The sequence below is a fragment of the Trachurus trachurus genome, assembly GCF_905171665.1.
Source record: "Trachurus trachurus genome assembly, chromosome: 10".
Lineage (NCBI taxonomy): Eukaryota > Metazoa > Chordata > Actinopteri > Carangiformes > Carangidae > Trachurus > Trachurus trachurus.
Window position 1 is genome coordinate 6,711,478 of NC_139894.1, and position 20,246 is coordinate 6,731,723.

A 20,246-nucleotide genomic window follows, 5' to 3' on the forward strand; every position below is an offset into this window, starting at 1 on the left:
TTGTACTATTTGCAGTGTGAGAGTACTACATAATTTGCTTACTTAGCACTGTGTCATCAGCATTAGCAAATACCCAATGTCTAGTCATCTGACAATGGAGCGAGCAAGGGCAAGTGAGAGAGATTGATTTGTGTATTTTTGCGATAAAGTTATGACGCTATAAATCTCTGATAACAATAAAACAAAACAAAAATGTCTACAATACACTATTATAAACTATAATGAACATCCCAGAGAAAGTCGGCATTACGAAACAGATTCCCTCATTTAGCATCATTATCATTAAAGCACTACCCTATCCAAACACTAAATATAACAAAAATAACAATACACAATATCTGGACCAAACCAAACTGCTACAATAAATGAACCAGCTTATTTGAAGTTCATTCTGCCTCTAAATGTTACATCAAATTGTTGCGGATCAGCCTCAGCTTCAATTCCAGCATCATCATGTTCATCAGTATCTGAAGTGGCAACACTGGGCATCAAAGCACCAAGCTCCGCACAATGATATAGTTTTGGTTCATGGTTTTGATTTCTCCATATTTGTTGACCACAGAAACAATATACAATTTAAACATATTGTGAATTATGATAATTTATGTAAACAATATAGGTCATCGTAATTGTAATATTGACTAAAACCCCTAACCCTTCTTCAATGAAGTGTGGTGGTCACTGTCGATTTGAATAATCCACACACAGTGTTGGATGTCTGGTGATGGAGACAAACACAAAAGCAGATAACAACTCCATTAAATGAAACATATTATGTTAACTGTTACTGCACAAGAACACGTCATTCATTCAGACCTACTGTACGAAAGACATTTTTAATGATTCACAGAGACTTGTATCCTTCATTTATTATTCTGTTATAATTTTTATTTTTAAGTGCTAAACTCTTGCACTCTGCAGCTAATTTTTCAAATCAAAGTGTCTTCAACTAGTGTTGATGGATCAGACAGGAAATTACGCAAATTATGTTGTGACTAATGCTCATGCAATTTAGCTTATTTTCTCATTATGAAAAAGGCTGCCAGGTTGGTCAATTCATAAAGATTCATTGTGAGGATGGGAGGTTGATTCAGAGGAAACCTTGGAAAATTCATGCACATAAGAGGAGCCTGTGTGTATAAAAGGTGGGTGATATTTGGTTACTCGACAGATGAATACAGACGGCCTTGTATGGTTTTCCTTATAACATAACAAAGGGGACTTTTTGTCTTTTTTTTTTACCCTACCCTTTTGATTTACGGGAGCTTGTGCCAGTGACCCAAGAATGAAGAGATTCTATTATACCCTTGAGCAAGGCAGTTGGCCCATAAAATATGCCGGTGAGACTGCACGCTGCAATGTTCTCAACCCTGAAACCACTGTCTGAACTCACAGTGAAACAGCAACACGATACAAATCTTTCGGGAGACACATCATAATTCTGGCAGCCACAAAAGGATTAGATGTCGCGCAGCTTCAGGGAGTGTAAGTATGATAACTTGACAAATTCTGCAGTCCTTTTATCTTTTGACAAATATCATGAAGGTTGTACCTAGAATACTGCAACATCCTCAATCACACTTTAACCCTTGACCCACATTGAAGAAGCAGTAATTAAGATTTCTACTTTGAATATAACCAAAATCCGACTAGTCTTGTATTGTACTACCTTTTTTTGTTTTGTTTTGTTATTATTATCAGAAATTATTTACCATCAAGCCACAGCTCAGAGCTGAAGCAGTGCTTTTAATCAGCTCACAGAGGCCACATTACAGGAAACCACATTACTCTTATTCTGACATCCTTACATTGGTTGCCTGTCAGTTTCATGATTGATTTTAAAATTTGATTGATAACTTTTAGTGCTTGTCTAGGCCTTGCTCCCAGCTATAGTTTAGACCTTTTAACTGTCTATGAGCCATTGTTCAGCTTCAGACCCCCAGGCTGTGGTCTACTGATGCTGGCTTTGTTGCACTGGCAGAAACACTGTTCTCCTTCAAATCACCTGCCAAGACCCAGTTCTGCTCTTCATTTTGTTTCTCTCTTGTTTATATATAGTATATATACCATTTTGGCTTTTAACCAAGATCTTATACCTGCCTGCTTGCCAACAGATTTTTCTATATTGTTTTTCCATAAAGCTTTTTAATTTATAGGACCCTGGAAAGCGCTCTTATGAATTAAATGTGTTCTTCTTTCTTATTATTATTAGTAGGTCCAGTAGTTGTAGTAGTAGTATACAGTGTCTAACCATGTTTAGACATCCTGTTTTTACCTGACATTCTCTACACTAGAAATCACAATATGGGCAATACAGTATCAGCACTGAAAACGTGGGTAATTAAACAAAACTACAATATGATTATTTTTGACACAGCACTAGACACAATTTTAATTTTTACGTTTTCTCAGCCACTGACTGTGGTTTCTTATCAGGGAGGAAGGTGGCGATTAAAGCACATTGAGTTTATGCTCGCCATATGAAATATGCTGTATAAATAAATTGACATTGGCATTGATTGTGGTTTAACATGATTTTGGTAATTGATATTTACAAGATAAAAGGTCATAATGGATCCTATGATCAGTGCAATGTTTTTAGGGGCAAACTGGAGGCTACAGTGAGTTGCTCTGAGCAAGTGGCGGGATGGGAACAACAAAGCTAGCTGGTTGGTATGCTTATTTCAGAAGAAGAAAAGATGTGATAGGGACAAGAGGCAACGTTGGCGCTGCTTTCCACGATTGGACACAGCTCTTAGTGAGTAAAGGGATGAAATTATGCTGAACTCACATTTGCTTGTTCTAGACTGGAGAGTAAACAGCTGTAAATACTAACACTGGCTATGAAGCTATAGCTACATTTTCAAATGGCTTGTTTGTATTCAGAAATGTACTGTAAGCTGCACAGAACAATGGACATATGGTTCTGAAAAGTTGAATTCATAAACCATCTAATTCAACAAAGTAGGCTAATAATAAAGTACCCTAGTTCAATTTAATGCACTCATTGGTTTTCTGCAATATAGTATTAAATATATAAAGAAAGTGCAATGATTAATTACCAACACCAACAGCAGCAGCACAGTAGCACCCAAAATTGCATTTTATAATTGTATTCAATTTTATCCCAGTGGCAACAACACAATAGCTTATTTTATCATTATTAACACACAGGTGATGTGGTAGCAGCCCTCACTGAGAGCCACATCCATTTACATGATGATGCTTTGTATGAGGATAAGCACCTTATGAACAGGAACATTAGACCTGTGTTATGATTTACGTCACCAACTCCAAAAGTCTAAAGGCTCCAAAAGAAGTAGAAAGAGACCCCCACACACACACAGCAGATGGTTTTTATCTTGTGTGTAGCCATATTGTTGTCTCTCAGGCACTGATCCTATAAACATAAGGTGGGTTTCCTCAAGGCAACATCATTTTTAAGATGCCCTTTAGGATGCAGTTTGATGAAGCTGGATCATTGCAGCAAGCAATACTAGCTGTGTTATTCATTACAGAACAAAGAGCAACCGTTTATATAATCTGCAAATAGTAGAAATACTGATTTTATGCAACTACACATTGTGGTTATATGTAACATGTTTAGGGAGAGATAGAAGGGCGGGTTACCTTACATAACTAATTGTTACAGATTGAGCTTGATTTGTTACTTGCAGATGTTGCAGTCTCATTTGCTTAAAAACTACAAACTGTTAAATTTGACACATGGTGTGTGTTAGTTTAAGGAGAGACTTTTCTCTGCTCTCTATTCTTATGTAAGGCATTAGGCAGGAGTCAGTGGGAACAGACTAGACTGCTCTGACAGTCAGAGCCTTATTTAGCTTGCACATGCAGACGTTTTAATTGTCTCAGCTGAGTATTTCACACAAAGACAAATGTCATCCTCCCATACAGTAAATGCCAACATTTTTGGTGGCTGTGACATATTTATAGATCAGCAGTGGGGAATAAAATGGACAATTGCCTGAAGTTAATCCTCTGAAGGGATTTTTGGTTTTGCAGTGTTGTAACATGTTGCCTCATATGTCACTTTGAAAACTGTGAAACTGCAGGTTTCACAGATTGGCGATTAATCTGTGTTAATGCTACTGGATGGGATTTTTCTCGATGTCGGCTTACTGTCATGCTGTGAGGTAAAGTTTCAAGAGGAACAAAGATGTAGTTATTGATATTGTATTGCTAATTTATATTTTCAAGTAATGTTTTATAAATGTCTGCAAGTACTCATTCATTTGTTACTGCTTAGGTGTTGTACCTTTTTCATGTTGTGTCCTATTCAGATTGTAACAACTGTATCACTATCAGTGTATTGTGTTAGAGTGTAGGGAAAATTTAAGTGTGTCTTATTTTTTAATTACTATTCACAGTGCTATAAAATCAGGCTTATCTGAAGGTCGGGTTGCAGTGGCAGTAGATTAAGCAGATAAGCAGAAGAAGATAAATCAGGCTTGTTTTTCTTATTTATATTATAAACATAATAACACAACAAGTAAAGACTTTATAAAACAGTTTTGTCATTTCATCATTTCATGATTCTGAGTTGTTTGCCAGTACTAACTATAAGGTGACAGTAATTAAAACATTAACAGCATGCATCAACTGTAGCCTCCACCAATAATGGTTAAGAGGTCAAGAAAGACATCAAGAACCTTTTGTGAGAATCATTACCATTTACCCTTTCTCCATCTATTCCCACAGCAAGGGGAGAAAAAAGACTTGAACTCTTTCAAACCCAACTGACATTTTTCACTGAGGGAGACCTTTGATTTCTAATTGTGATATAGATCATAAATGCTGTGCAGTGCACCCACGGGTGTGTTTTGTGTGATGCTGTAGCTCTTAAAGTGTGAGATGGTTTTTTTTTTCTTCTGTAATGTCCATATGAGGGCTTTGGGGGATTTGGATGATAGAAATCAGTGACATTTGGAGTCTCCGCAATGACTAAAAGGTGACTGAGGATGAAATATGCAACAGGACGAGATGGAGCCAGAGAGAGGAGGCACTGTCACACATGACTGCAGCCTCCAAGGCTGACCACTCCTCGTTAGGTTTCATCAAATGATGCTGCTGTGGTGGCGTTTTACTGCAGGAGAGGGCAACATGGACTCTACATTACTTTTAAAAGCATTTGATCTTCAGCGCATACTGACGTGTTGGTACAAGTGAGTCATGTTGAACCTAATATAACTGCAATTTGCTATCAGGTAGATATCCAGGCTGCATCAAATCACATTCATTAATTCCCATTTAACAAAAACTCAAAAGTTATTATCAGCAATCATTTTCTATCAGCGCTGACAAATGAAGTTGCATAACTGTAATTTCCTTATCTATAAAAGACAAAGCATTGCTGATATTTCATTTCATTTTTCAGCTTTTGACAGGATGTAGTGCATATGGTTTACATTTCCTTTTTGTTCTAAATGTTGTAATGTTTGACCCTACATAGCACATGAATGTTTATATTAGTAATTGAGACCAATTAAATGTCATTACTTATATCGTACATCACTTTTATTGCTTGTAGCTATGATTAAAATGCTTCACAACACAAGCGCTTTTGCAATGAGGTGTTTACATTGTTCTTATTCCTGTACATACATCTGTCTCTGTACAACCAAGCCTGCCAAACAGCGTCAAGTAAGCGATCATTAGCTGCAGGCACTAAGTCACAGGAGCTGAAGTACTTTCCATGATGAACAACAGGAAATAAAGTGGAGGGACATGAATGAGTGCAAACCAGACTTTGGGAGGGAAGAGGCATCTGGGGTAGCTCCTATTTGTTAGATGAGAAAGTGCACTGCAGCTACAAGTCGCACGCTGGTGCCCAGTCCGGTGCAAGCTCAGATGCCTTGCTGTGACTTAAAGCATTCATGTCTGAAACTGAAAACTGCAGCATAGTGCGTTCTGTATGATAGTCATGCGCTGGCATCAGAACTGACAGGTAGTCTCAATTATACCCTCTGTGCACTGTGGAAACTTATTCAGCGGCATTGCAATTACAGAAGTATTTGCTTGACTTTACCACAGTTTTTTCCCACATGATACAAGATGTGTTGTTTGTAGTGATAACCTCCCAAAACATCTAAATGCTATGGTCTCTGCTATGCTGTGTGAATTAATTCAACCGAGATTAAATGGCACCTTTACAGCTGCTAAACGAAACTATTAGCACAAGCATGTTTCATATTGATGAGTGGAAACTGTGCACTCATATTCTGATCCCCTTCAGTCCGCTGAGGGATGAAAAGCACCGAGAGGAGGGAGCACATGGATTGATAAGGAAGTTAATTGGGTTACCAGCCGTGCAGAATGGAGAGAGATCTGGCCACTTCAGCGACGGAGGTGACACAGAGATTAGATGCAGGGGAGATGATGCTGAATCACTGCACTACAAGTGTCAAATAAAGCTGGTCCCAGCTTCAACAAAGCCTCAGATTGCCCTCGCTTACTGGAACCGCTCAGTCACACAGTGACGGAGGAGGAGGATGAGGAGGAGGAGAAGGAGGGGAAGATAATATTATGTCTCTGACGCAGTTCACAAGTTACTGGACTCTGTACATCTATTACGGCCATGATAACAGGGTTTTGGATTGCAGCTTTGCTGTTGGTTATAATGGTAAGTGGTTATTACCTTCCATCATTTTGAATTGGAATTCTACATAATGTCAAACCCACCAATTGCACTCAGTGTTTATGGTGTGCTGCACTTCTGTGCAAACCATGAATTGATCAAAACTGTATTTTTTTGTCATTGAAAACCTGTTTGGTCGGCTCTTAATTCTGCTAACATTGCGTACTGCTGTCTGAGCTGTTCTGATATGAAAATACACGATTCGACGCGTTCTTGACTATGCACAGTATACGCTCTGCCAGGGTTAAGATAAATGTATTAAAATGGGTAAGATGAATAACTGCATTGTGGGAGTTGTATCCTATCATGAAAACAGACCATGTCCCTGCTGTATTTCATAACCATGTTTAAGCATTGATACACCTACTTTCCTATACCTACCTACCCACCCTATACCTACAGTACCTATTTACTTGATTTACCTAGATTTTTCAAACAGAAACTTTACAAATCATGTTGGATACATTTTGGTCTTGATTAATGACGGTAACCCATAATTAGTTGTATGAATTACCTATTACATAATATATAATATATTTCACAATCTACTTAATTGCTTTTTTTTTTGTAGAATCCATTATTGCAAGTGTTATTTCTGGTAAGTAAATTATTTGCAGCAATAGTAATTCATCTTTTACCTTGTTACCTCATGGACCTCTATGTACCAGAACTAAGGCCATTCTGAAACCTATAATTCTAACTTTTATACAATGTAGAGTGCATTGATTGTAGTGTAAAAGAAAGAGCAATCTATTTATATTTAGCTATACTGGCATTAGACCTCTCTGGGCGGCAATGGTCAAACATGGAATTAAATAACTTGTCACATATCAGCATCACCACATACTTTGATTTAAAACCTGTAAAACTAATATCATCACATCACACAGCTGCACTTTGTTTTAACACTAATTAAGGACCATAAGCATGTAAACACGCTAACATATGGTGAATATAGTAAATATATACCCATTCCTTTCAGCACGTCATTGGGAGCCAGTTAATATGCTGAAATTAGCATTTTGCTCAAAGCACTGTGCCAAACAAATCCCTTCTCATTAAAGGTTAACAAGATTTTCTATAAAGGTTGGTGCCATTCATTCCTTGTATGTGGCCTCTATCATTCATGGTTTTAGCTACTACTTAGCTCCAAATATGAAGTTTAGAGTGCATGATTAGAATGAACTCAAGACAAAGAAATAAGGACACTCAAAATGTGCTGCAAGCTTAAAGCAGAGAAATGTCTTCTAGTGTGAGAAATGATTTTAAAAAATGGGGTTGGGATTGTATTATATTAGACCATGAGCTACAAAATATGTGACACTAGTAGTGGACCAAAAATATGTGAATAGTGATCTGGAAATAAGACATGCACACAAAAATAACAGGATGGAGTCTTTCTGGATGGTAAAATTTGCAAATGCCTACAAGACTGGAGGTAATGCTGTCTTATTGAAATGAATGCACACACATTCATTTGCACACAGACACCTGCGAGTTGTGAAATTTCTCAAGTGATACACTACTTAAATTTTACCAGCCATTGGAAAGGTGGTTGTGCATAAAATAATACAAAGTAACCAGTGTCCCCCCTTCTATGTGGACAAGGTAAAGTTTACAACAGAGGTGTTTCAGCCTTTATGAGCCAAGAAAACAATGCTGGTCTTCAGAACATTTTAGTCTCATACCATGGCCAAACCCACACCAAAAGACCTGAAAACATTTAGGTGACCTCAGAGAGTAAATAAGCTGAATTATGTAATACACTATTTTATTTTATTTATTTTTTTTTTTAACTCTGCAGGCAGTTAGAAGAGAATCATATCATTAACATCTCTCATTTTGTACCTGCCCTGTTGACAGCGTGACTGTGGCTGCATTGTCAGATCCAAGCTGCCAGCAGTGTGAACATTTTGATAATGAGAAATCTGTTCTCACACCCTGTGAAAGTGTAGGCTACAGTCACATATTAACAACGGCGACGAAAAACACTGTATTTGTGCGAAGCAGAACGGACGTGTGAGACTCAAACTACATTAAAAATGCATATGGATGGACAAATTGAACATGTAATTAACTGTAGAATGCAGTATCATATATATGATAACTGCAGTCTTCAGTGCCTGATGACTTTCATTAAACACATTTCTTTTCATTAATTTTAACCACACCGTTGTGGTCAGTATGTACCGTAACCTGTAAAAAGAAAATGCCTGAGGTCCTTGTGTCAGCCAATATTCATGCTGTTTAAGTGGCCCCGAGGAAGACAACAGATTTCTTTCCAACATCTACACAATTTTTCTGTAAATAAACCTCCCACCTGGAGGAGCAGAAACGTAATCAAGTATTACATAAAATGCCAGCTTTACAGGCTGAGGATGAAAGCATCCATATAGGAAGTTTGCATCCATTCGATCAGAGGTAAACAATGTTAGAGTTTTTTTTTTCTACCTGACAAACAGTTTCAGACTTTACCTGGTTCTGAACTGGGATCCGACAGAGTAGACTGGTGGAGCTGGATATGTCAGACTGCATCTATTCTGTTTTGGTGGCTGTGTGATAGTGACGTCCACCCCGGTGCACCTCGACAAATCCACAGCTTTTCTCTGAGACAGGCAGAGTGTGTGGAGGTTGGCAGTTTGCCCTTGGCTGATGAGGTGTCATCATGAGATTTTCTGTGTGGCTGTGCACCTGGAATTGTGCATGAGGGCATGTACAGCACCTGTTTATAGCACATTTGACAAAGAGTAAGAGGTTATGTCCAAAACATTTAATAATATGAAGAATACAAATATCAGAATACAGACAAAGAGACAAACACTTACAACACTTATAATTTAATCACACAAATGATACTAATTTACCTCATCTAAATTCTTTGTGCAGGTATGCGTAGGAGATAATGATTAACAGTACTGATTCTGTCACTCACATTGTATTTTGGGAGGTTATTGTTCCATTTCTCACCATGAAGTGCACCACAATCTGTGGACTTTTATAAATGTCTGTGAAAGAATCAGAAATACTTATATAAGCCTTGTACACGTTCCAAATGAAAGCTCTAACCCTGGAGAGCCAGATGCCTACAGTTTGCTTCTCATTAGGTGGTTAGCTCTACTCTGAGGACTGGCCCAGTTGGATGAACTAATGGCAATTGGCCATTTTCACAGCTACAATCATTTTCATATGCCACAGCAGGAAAAGCACAGGTGAAACTACTAACATTTAAAATGGATACAATCCATTTAGCAGCACTTCTAAGTCCCCGCTTATGTGTTTGCTGGCTCAGTGGGACACACGCAAATGGAACAGAGTCATCATTAATGTCATTAGTACCACCTGTGCTGTTATTGTTAGAACGAGTCAAAGCGTCTGCTGTGGGAACGGTCCATGCTGGTGTTCAGCACAAGTCTTCCAACCTGAACAACCATATAGGCCTTTTTTTCTTCTTCTTTTTTTTAACCCTCTGACACCACCCGGGGGAGTGTCCCTTGCAATAGACAGACATCCTGGAAAGGGTGTATATCAGTCTAGTAGAAAGCATTCTTATTTTTAATATCACAGTCTGGTACGGGCACCTGACGTCAGTAAACAAAAACATACTCAATAGGATCATCAACATGGCTTGGAAGATAGTTGGCCGTCAACAAAGACCACTAGACAGCCTCTATAGTACTGCTGCACAAAGGAAAACCCTGTCAATAATCAGAGATGAGACTCACCCCCTACACAGTGGATTGTAACTACTCCCCTCAGGGCGGCGTTATACGGTAGAGTCCCTCTGGCAAAGAAAAAGATCTACAAGGGCTCCTTTATCCCCATTTCCATTTCCATAATCAACAAGACACAGTAAAGGGGATCTTGAAGTGCAGGTGTTACCTGTATGTATGTATTTTTATTATGCGATCATTGTTGATCTATTTTGTCTTTTGTAAGTCTTGCTGGCAAGTTCTTTTTTATGTAAGTGAGACCAAAGATGAATTTCCTGCCTTGGCGGGGCAATAAAGTTTTTCTAATTCTAATTCTAATAGTACCCCTATGACGGCAGGGGTACTGGTGCTTATTTAAAAAATACGTCACCAACTGACACGGGAAAGGGCGGCATTTGGTGTGTGACGTCACCTACGCGACTTGTAGTCTTTCTGGTTACAGATTCTTCTGAATTTTATTTTACAATAGGTTTACACCAAACTGCTGATTTCTCGGGATGAAACGTGATGTTTTAAACAGGTAGAGGACATATTTTTTTGTCATGGCACAATTCAAACGGATCACGAAATAAATCTTGGTGTCTCGTTCATTTCTATGGAGCCTTTTTTCGAATTGAGGACCCATGGGGCCGTTACTTCCTGCTTCCGCTTCGGCACTCTATAGCTTCCAAATTTCACCCGTCTTTAATACTTTTATTATTCCTCCGCGACCGTCTGTGCCAGAGACGTACCGTTTTATCTCCACAACCCCCGGGAATCGTCGCTTTATGCTCGCGTGACTTCAATCGACACATTTACATTACAAGAAGTAGGCTAGTTTTACCGGTTTTCTGTTTTCTGTTTTTCCTCCCCTTGCGTTCATCCTCTTCTTTCTGTTTTACGGCGGTTGGCATCCAGCTTTTTGGTGCATTACCGCCACCTTCTGTCCTGGAGTGTGAGCCAGACAAGACGTAGCCTATCATAGGCTACATAGAAAAATAAATAAATAGGATGAATACATACATAAAGGGGGAAAAAAACACCATCTTCCTGCTCTCCCTACAACTCTGTGTTCATGATTACAATGGCATTCTTCATGACTAACGTGAAGTCGCTTAATTCGACATGCCTCAGATGAGGTCAGAGCCAATCAGAGGCTAGCAGTGCTGTCTTAACCTGAGCTCAAGTTGGTCTGAGCTTATTGAAGTGACAAAAGACAGAAAGATGCAGACTAGTTAGATGTTTTGTGGTGCAGAGACTGTGGATGGTGATTTTTGAAGCAGACAAAAGTATAATGCCCCCCCCCCCCCCCCCACCCCCCCCATAAAAAAAAGGATAACTCATTATCGGATAAGTTGAAACTTCTATGACCCAAACACATGGATTCATTTTTCTTTTTGATAAATCCCCCTATTTATTATGATTGGCAGTTTTATTAACATATAGCTATATTTTAGTAAATTTTGAATTATTTACCCCTATTTTGTGTAAATATTCCTACATGTTTTATGGGCTGATGTAACTCTGAATATTTGTAGGCTACCATGTAAGACTTTAAAAGTTACTGTTTTACAACTTTATCAGTATGAGCACAACGTTATTTAAAAAAAAAAAAATCTAATTGTGGGCCTAGGTTAGTTAAACCAATGGCAACTAAAAAATATTAAAGCAGAAGTAAGCGATCCGGTCGTTTTGGCTAATGCTGCGTTCCAGTCAGGCTTTTGAAACCGTAAATTACAGCTTCAAGTCACAACTTACGACTTTGTAGCATTCCAGGCAACCCACTCGTGTTTTTCCGACCTGTTTTACCGGTGAAAGTCACTATAACGGCCACTCGTAACTTCCGACCCGTGAACTCGTACCAGATCGAACTGGTACGACTTCACAGGTCGGAAAAACACGAGTTACGGGCTGCCTTGAACGCACCATAACAGTCCTCGTCCCTACGTCACCACATTCACGGCGTCCCTTGGCTGCACACACAGCCCTGCATGCCGTTCTCTCTCCTCATTGGATAAAAACTGTAGGATACGAGAAACGTTTTCTCCTCGGCTCAGAGCAGAGCAGAGTGACTGAGAGACCCGTGTTTCGGTCCAAACACTCTATGTAAGTGATTGCTGTCGGAAGATATAACTATTTAAGACTTATATTAACACAAATATATCACTTACTTCTGCTTTAATAACAAGATAACTGTCAAATTCCTCCTTCATCAACAAACTAATTTAACACAACTTAGTCAACTTTCTCTCTTCCGGTGACTGACCTGCCAGCCTCATTAGCCTGTCATTTATTGCAGACCAGAAAAGGCAATCAAACCACCGCATAATACCAATCTTTGAGGCCCTATATATCTAATCTAATATCTACAGTATATTATTATTTTCAGATAGACTACCATAGCACTGAAGGGGAAATGTGAATTTAACCAATGATACAGTAATGCATTGACTGAGTTTTTCATTGGCGAAAGTTGGTGGTTTTTTTAATGGGAGTCTCTTGGAGCCTGACATTTTTTAGAGCTTGGGAACCCTTGGGATTCACTTTTCAGAGTCTATGTCCATCACATACAGTCAATGCTAGTCTTCATTCTATGAATGTTAAAGTTACTAAAAGAAGAAGAAAAAAATCCCAAATTAGAGTTTTTCATACACAAATATTTCTCACATCTTAAATGTATTTAGTAAGTTACATAATACTGTGCATAACAGATTTTGATTTGATATATTTATTGACAACAGACAGAAAAACATACGTCGATAACATACTGATAGCCTATCTCATGAAGATAAACAGCAAAAACAAAAACAGGTAGAGCAAAGTCTCAAAGTTTTAGACTTAACATGCTTTTGTGGTTCTGCAAACAATTGTGTCCCAGTTTGAAGAAGCCTCAAGTGATCCGCAGACTGGGGGGAAAAATCAACCAGCATCAAATTCAGGTGAGAGCTTGCGACAATGTAGGAAAAAAAGAATTCCAAAGAAGGCAAACTCCAAAAATATTGTGCTGAAAGTGCCTGTAATCTTTGTTGGATGCGTTTAATTTCATCCATCAGGAAGGGAAACAAAGATAGATTGACTTAGCAACATCTGCTTGTATGGCCAATGAATCACGGGAAATATATGCATAGATTAGAAAGTGCATTTGTTATTGTTACCTTTGCTTTCACAGCACAGGGAGAAATATTTACATCCACATGTATAAATGCAAAAGCTGATGCATTTGAATGGATGGATTTCTGAGTATGCGATCTGCATTCTCAAGGTGATCTATCATGCTCCTTATCCTCCCTGTCAAACCTGCTGAACTCGCTGTTTGCTTTTCAAAGCTTTCTCAAATGAATCTGACGGTTTTTTCATTTTACAAAATCCAAAGACTGAATGAATGAGGCACTTTCATTTTTATTCTTTATACTAATGCATGTATTCAATCTGTAGTTTTGGGGCTGCATTATTCTGGAAATCTATTAAACTCTTATCAAATGTTTGGATTTTCACCATAAATCAAATCCAACAAATATCATGTTGTATTTTTTCAACAAATCCAGGAGCAGCAGGGGGTTTATTGTAATTACTGTCAGTACACAGTGTCTTCATCCTCATTTTTCATATTGCAACAACACTATGCTAGGGAAATATCAAACAGGAAATCCAAAATCACATCAGCAGGGCATCCAGTCTAATTTCAGTCAATCATTTCACTTTGAGACGAACAAGCATCCATAAACAGTGCAGAAAAAATACCTTTTAACTTTTCTAATATCAAATGAATTCACTGTGTTATATAATATATAACTAAATATACTATAATACCCATCCCATAAAGAAGCCATGTCCTATGAAAAAAGACCTATTATTTACACTGTTAAACAAATATTTCAAAAACAAAAGAAAAACAATTATCAATTTCCAAAAAAAATACAATGTCTGTGTAAGTCTGTGTAAGTGGATATGACGTTTGTTTGACCCTGCTTCAGACAACTCAGTGCTGGATGCTGGAACAGATCATACACAATCAATGTCTACCCGGCAGGGAGGGAGAGGGTGCAAGGTCAGTCAACAAAGTAAACACCCCCTGTTCTCTCTGCAACGGGTGTTAGAGCCCATTATGTGTGGAAACTCCCTTTGGATGCGCCCTGCTGTCCAAGAGTCTGTGCCCTCTGGCCCTCATTTGAAAAAGGGACGTGACCTTCAGGCTGAGGACTGAACACAGCGGCACTAAGCCCTCACACACTTGTATTATTCAACACAGTGATGGAGCACAGAAAATCAATTCTCACAATGCTAAAACATACAGTATAAACAATTTTTGTGTGTGCATCGGGCTGTTTTTATGTGTATATGTTTCCACTGATCCTATCCTGGGATCAAAGGTCAGGTTTTGAGTCCTCTCTTGTCATTTGAAGACTATTATTTATAGTAAATATAATAATCATGGAGGTTATGGATGGTTAGACGTGTGGTATAGTAAGATAAACAAAATCAGGAGTGAAAGTATATTAGTGTCCTGCACATGTTAATTTTGAATTTCAACTCTTGAAAATGATTTGACATTTGTTGGAAATACACATTTTAAAGTGTCATTGCTTAATTCTCCAGTGAATTCCAATGACAATCCAGAGTCACAGCAAAAGCTTGAAAATGCTCAAGCACTTCCTGCAACACAATTCATGTCACGTGCCTCGTATCTGTATGCTCACTGTCCTCTGAGGACTCATCACTTTACCAATAATTTGCAAGTCCTCGAACTTAAACTAACATAAACATACAGGTCATCGGGCTGATATTGGGTTTGCTCAACCTTGTCTGAGAACAAAAATGTCAATACTGAATGGATGATTCTGCTACACCTGAGATTCGGTTTAACATTTGAATCCCTTCGTGCTGACAACATCCGATACTGTACTGTAGGCATATTGTAGGAATATGTTTTTCAGGTCGTCTGATTAGAACTGGTTGGTCAATGTCACAGTGGCCTCATAAAACAAAATTTTAGCCCTGCGAATACAATATCTCCAAATATCTCCAAAACTCTTCAAGTGAATTACTTCAAATTTTGCACAAATGTCCACTTGAACTCAAGGATTAACTGATTAGACTTGGGTCGTCAAATGTCAAGTTAAGTTCATGGTCACAGCAGCATCAGATAATACTTTTGGTGAGTTGGTTGTTTGGTAGGTTGTGTCTAAGAGGCATCTGAGTGGCAGAGGCAGACAACCATAAGGCTGTAATTCTTTTTTACGCTCAATAATATAATTTAATTTCCCATTTTTATAGTGTGTCTGACTAAAATATTGTATCTATGACAAATAAACTGATAGAAAAAGAAAGGTAAATGTTAATTAGAGGCCTGTGAAGGAACTGGACATAAATGTCAGACGTGTTACTCACCCATCCACTTTGCTGTTCATCCCATTATCCAATACGGCCAAATACCCATATGAATATTTAACTGTTCAGCTCAAGTGTGTTTGAATATGTCATGCAAGTACTCTTGAATTCAGTTTAAATTAAACACCACCAACTGTCACTCATCAGGGATTGTATAGTTTTAATGGCGTCTTTTTCTCTATCATAACAATCATAAATTCTTAGAGTTAATCTGTTTCCTAATAATAATATAATAAAAAAATACAGTCCAGTAAGGCATTTTGCACTGTAAATATTAATATTTCTGTAAAGTTAGAGAGAGAAAAGTGAGACGGTTTACACAGCAGACAGTGAGCAATACAGTATGTAGGTTGATTCATTTCTTCTCAACACTTTGTGTCTTGTTGGTTTCCATGTCATATGCACAATTCTGGATTTGCCTTTTAAGGATAGAGTTAATCATTTTATGGAGGAGGAGGTGGAGGGGGAGGATGAAGGTGTCACTTTTTTGAAGTGATATAAAGCTCTTCACTGAGTCATATGCAGTTTACCAGCTGTAAGTCTCTCAGACAGTTGGTAAGTGAGTGTCTGTTTATTTTGCGCCATGTTCTGTATGCCATGCACAGCTCTGTGTGAACTGTGTTTTTACGTAGTTGTGCATATAGCATATATTTTGCCATGGCGACACATTTTATGTATTCCAAGCTTGGGAAAAAGGGGAAACATCCCGAGCAGCAACATCTCATCTAGAAGGTTGACAGGCAGAGCAATCAACCTTCCAAATCATTCAAGATGATGGGCAGCTAATTTTCTTTTTACATCTTAATGATTAATCCCCCTGCAGTGTATACTTATATTTTTTAACAGCCATGCAGCATTCATGCTGATGTTGATAGTCTGACTAACAGTGGCACTTACTCAAATTAGCCTTGATGTCCCACTTCGGCTTCAGCATCAAAAATAGATGCAAGGGGATCTGCAGCGGCAATGCAACAAGCTCATATACTACAAAAGCTACAGAGAAGCGCAAATACAAGACTGCGTTACAAAGTAGAACATCTTCTTGGGAATTGAACCCACATCTTTAACATTAAAAGTCACACATTGTACAGAAAGAGCTAATCAGACATGTACTCATCTCTCTTTCTGAACACTGATACAAAAGAGCTGTAAGGATTGTGTTCTTTATTGTGAGTGTGTGTGGACAGTCCCTCATCAACACATACAACTGGACGGGTCAGTGGGTAATACCACTGACTGTCGATTGGGTGGAATTGTGTTTTGCATCACTATTAGTAAGTAGCCTATTATCAGTCTAATATAAGCTACAGTTGTATGTTGGACCACATCCAGCCAGATAACTTGGGGGAAATGCTGTTGACTTAAGGCTTCAAATCCCAGAAAAGTTACACCTTTTTAGAATGTCAGGCAGCGTGTACGGTAGGAACACAGCGACAGGGGCAATGGCTGAGAACAACAGCAGCAGCTACAGGAGCAGTGGCGAGAGGTCCAGACAACTGGCCTATGAATCAACAACATCATCGGTCCAGCGCAAAACTGAGGAGACATAAACGTTCATTGAGAGACTTTTGGAACAGTTTAGCTTCAAAAAGAACTGATTTTATCCCTGTTTTAACTTTTTTTTAACGTACCTTGTGGTTTTGTTCTGCTCAATGACAATGAAATGTCTTCTTAATGAAAATGATGTGTGTGATGTTTAACTGGTAAATACAGTTCAAACACTATAGATTATATATACTTTGATGTATACTATTCTGTACTGTATGCTACATGGCACATACAAATATACGTAACCGTATATTACCATATGTCATTTGTGAAAAAGTGGTATTAATTTGAATAAGAATACAAGCCTTTTTTCTAACAAAAAATCACACCTTGAGTAAAAACAGGAGAAGTGACATCTTCCACTGAGAAACATCTGTTATCATTTGATTCAGGAGTGAACAATACCAGCTGCACATGTGCTGCTGCGATCAGCTTTTCAGATGAAAAATTATGTTGTCATTATGTCATCCTCTTCATAGTATTTTCTATTGCATTTTAACAACAGCCCTGACTGTTTTGTTTTGTATGAAATGATGAAAGTAGCATAGTAGCCCATAACACAAAGAGAACAAAAGGACAGATGCAGTGTTTGTCCATTGTATTGGGGATGCAAAGGTTGCAAAAGCTGCCACTGAGGCTTTGGTGAGAGCACAAAGAGAAAACTGAATGGACACCAACAGTGCACAGTAAAACATATTTTCAATAGACCATGTATTTACATTATGAGGAAATATTTATTCTAACTTAGTGAAATCTATGGGGAGGATCAGGGTCTTGTAGAATATTTCAACAAGTAAAGTCTGAATGAAGATTGCAGGTAAACTCTGTTCTCTGGTATGTACCCAAATACCCACATATCAAGTATTTCTTTTGTTTTCAACTTTTTCTTGCTTTGTAAATGTCGCTACAACATTTATTCTATAATATATCAACAACTGCAAATTAGTTGAATAGAAGACCATGTTGTTCCCATGACAGGGCTCACTCTCTGCTCAAACTTAAATCTGCCCATAAAGTGTTAGATTTAGAAGCCAACAACTAAACTCCAAACCCACATGTCTATGAAGGAAACAAGCCTGAGCATCTCAGAGTTTAAGTGTCTCCACTAATGTTTGAAATTTTTACACTCAAGTACCAGTGACATAGCACAGCGGCAGGGATCAGCAGCACAGCAAGTTCAGCGCCTGTGCTAATTTTCAAAGTCAGTGCCCAAAGTGAAGACGCAGACACTCAGAGAAGGGGTGAAGGAGCGCGAAGGAGACATGGTGCAGCAGCTTTGTTCATCAGTGACACTGTAGTCTGGTTCAATGCCTCTCTGTTGCTGTGCTTGCAGAAAAGAAAGATATCCCCACAGTGGGGCTCGAGTTGGCAAATGAGGATGACTGAAATAACAGGGGTTGCTCCATACATGCTGCATAGTGTATTATTAAAATGGATTATATAAACTACCATATGTGGTAAAGGAGCATGCTGGAGGGCAATTGTCACTTAAAATCAAGGCTTGATATGAAGCATGAGGTGGGATGAGCTTTGACTTCAATATTTAACAAACGTCTACAGCATGGGTGTAAAACATATGGCCCACGGGCCAAAACCGGCCTGCCACAGGGTCCAATCTGGCCTGTGGGATCATGTTGTTCATAATGTTTTGTAAAAGGATAAATCATTAACTGTAAACATCTTAATAATGTACTTGTACTTCTTTGCATTAAAACAAATGGAAAAAAAATTGAGGTCTTGTTATTTATAGATTATTATGATTATATTATTTTTTCCCACAATCTTAACCATGTGTTATTAGACCAAACCAAACCACATCCATGATAAAATGTGATTTTCTGATCTAATGTCACTAAACTCTGACAAATCAATTGATAAATAAATCAGTGTTATGATGTGACAATGTGTCACAATGCATTATCACGTACAGTATTTGTGAATTATTTCAGTAAACAATTAACTAAATGTAGCTGTTTGCAGCTGAGGAATGTGAGTGATAACATGAGAGTTAATGGTTACCATGCACAAGAAGGTGGTGGAATAGCAGTGTCCAACTGGTGAATATGGCAGTGGAGAAGTGAAGTGTGCCGATGAAACATGGAAGGTGATGGCTGGTAATTGGAGTCCAAGGCACAGGAGATCACAGGTTAGCAGGATGCACAAGGAGGCATGTCCACACCACAGTATCCCATGTAGCTGGTTACTGAACAAGCTGAACAATCAAGCGAGTTCTTAGACCGCAGGTTGATAGGATTACTGACTAGTGTGGAAAGCAGCCAGGAGCCAGGTAAGTGGAGCTGTGTCCACAAAACACACACATAGCCTACATAAAGACAAATGAGGGAACAAATCCAAACAGATTTCCACAGAATGAAAGTCTCACATTTTTACACAAACCGTGGCTGCTGGGTCTGGAAAAAGTAGAAGTATGCAGTAATTCATTTAGTTTGGGAGGTGACAGTGACTGGAGGTGGTGGAGTAGAATGAAGTTACACTGAAAAAGCTAATTTCAAGAAAATTAGCAAAAACAGAAACAATGAGCACCAACTGATTCATTTTAATCTGTGTGAACTGAACTCTGAGCTGCTGCTGTGAGGTGCGAACTTGCACAGCAACACTACAAACTGCTTGGTTGAATAAAAAATTAGTTAGGTGGTGGTCAAAAACTTCATCCTTCATTGTGTTTACAAGACAAGTCCTCTGAGAATCGCTATGTCTTCAGGGCAGATTGGAGGCTACGCTGAGTCCCTATTGGAGAGAGTATGTATGTGCCAGCTGGTCAGTGCGCTAACTGCAATAGGAGAAAATATGTGATCGAGACAAGAATTTATAGCCCTTGGTGAATAAGGGAATGAAGTCTGATCATTTATTTGACTGGGTAAACACTGCAAAAAAGTTGCAAAGCCTAACACAGAACAATTGTTGTTGTGTTAAAGCAGAAGTAGGCCTAAGCGATCCGGTTGTTT